Below are 1,587 nucleotides of genomic sequence, written 5' to 3' on the forward strand. Positions count from 1 at the left end.
TGTGTGTGTGTGTGTGTGTGTGTGAGAGAGCGAGAGAGAGACAGGGTCACATCACAGTGGAGTCAGCTGTCTTAACCGTGGCTTGTGTACTGCAAACACATACCAGCTTCATCACTGTGTCTGTCACGAGACTCTGTTCCCCTTTCGGGCTCTGTCTTTACATTTATTTTGAAAGATGAAGCTCGATTATGGTAAGGGGCGTTACGTTTCCGACAAGTGCTTGCGGTGTTCGGCCAATCACAATGCACTGGGTCAGCTGGCCAATCAGAGCAGACTGCGCTTGTCGGAAGGAGGGACTTTGTAGAAAACGAAGCGTTTGAGAGAGGTGGGGCATAGAGGACCTACAATAATGTACAGTATTTGAAAAATAATGTGTTTTTTGAACATTAAAGCATGTCAGCATATTCTGTTACACAAAATACACAAAATAATGATCTTTAAAAAAAGCATCATATGACCCCTTTAACTTTTGTTTCACAGAATTTTTTTTAGAGTCCTTAAGGGGGATGTTTCCCCCCACTCTACCCTATAATGCAAATGTATAATGTAAAAATATACATTTATTACTATACAAGTTATTTATATTATTAGACTGATGTCCGGCTAAAACAGTTATTTTAACCCTTTCTTGGTATTTTTTGAAGATAGTCGGTAAAGCTTTCCCAGACTCCTTTTCCTTTTTTTTTTTGCCCTCCTGGAGGAAAAGATTTGAGTGGAATTTATCATTTAGCTCATTTGTAACTTCAGTTTTCTCTGAGATCTTTAACAAACAGTTAATAATAATTAGCCACAATAAAATTAGACATGTTCCTCCATTCACTGTGTTTTATCAACGTGTTTTGCAAAATGAGCTGACAGAGGGAGAAGGTGAGCATTACATTTAGTTGTGTCACTGCACTGGCAATAACCATTTTACCACAATCAATTAGCTAACCACAACAAGCACTGGCTCAATAATAGACATCTTCAGCAGGGTTATTAGTATAAACCAAATCCAAAACCATAAAAATGTTACTTGAAATAAACATTACCTGAATTAAAATATTAATATTATATAAATATTTTTTAAGCTAGTTTCCAAAGCAACATTTCTCATTTTCATTTAGTTTAACTCAAAGTACTAAAAATAACTCAAACTGAAATAATATATGAAAATGACACTAGTCATCAGTAAACTAAAGAGGTCCATTAAGAGCCACTTAATTGATAGGAGAAATTATTAACTAATTCTGTCATTATTTACAAAAGATGGGACATTTTCAATAAATAAGACTTAAATTTCAGTCTGTTTCTCACACAAAGCTTTTGTGTCGTTTCAGAATAAAAGACACTTATAATAGGCAGATATGGCAAAACTTTGAATAGGCTACTTTCCAAATAAATTGTCAATTGAAATGGTAATAATGCCCTCTAGTGGATAAGCCTTGTCAATGCCATTCACAATCAAAAAGCCCAGCACAGCGAAGCCGTCCGTCATTTGTAATGATAATAGTATTATCACTTCGTACAAAATGACTAAATGAAATTAAAATTAAAACATGTGTGGTGTGTGTGTATATACTATGTATAAGTATATATATATATATA

Source organism: Sinocyclocheilus grahami, unplaced genomic scaffold (genome assembly GCF_001515645.1).
Source record: "Sinocyclocheilus grahami isolate Dianchi unplaced genomic scaffold, SAMN03320097.WGS_v1.1 scaffold253.1, whole genome shotgun sequence".
Classification (NCBI taxonomy): domain Eukaryota; kingdom Metazoa; phylum Chordata; class Actinopteri; order Cypriniformes; family Cyprinidae; genus Sinocyclocheilus; species Sinocyclocheilus grahami.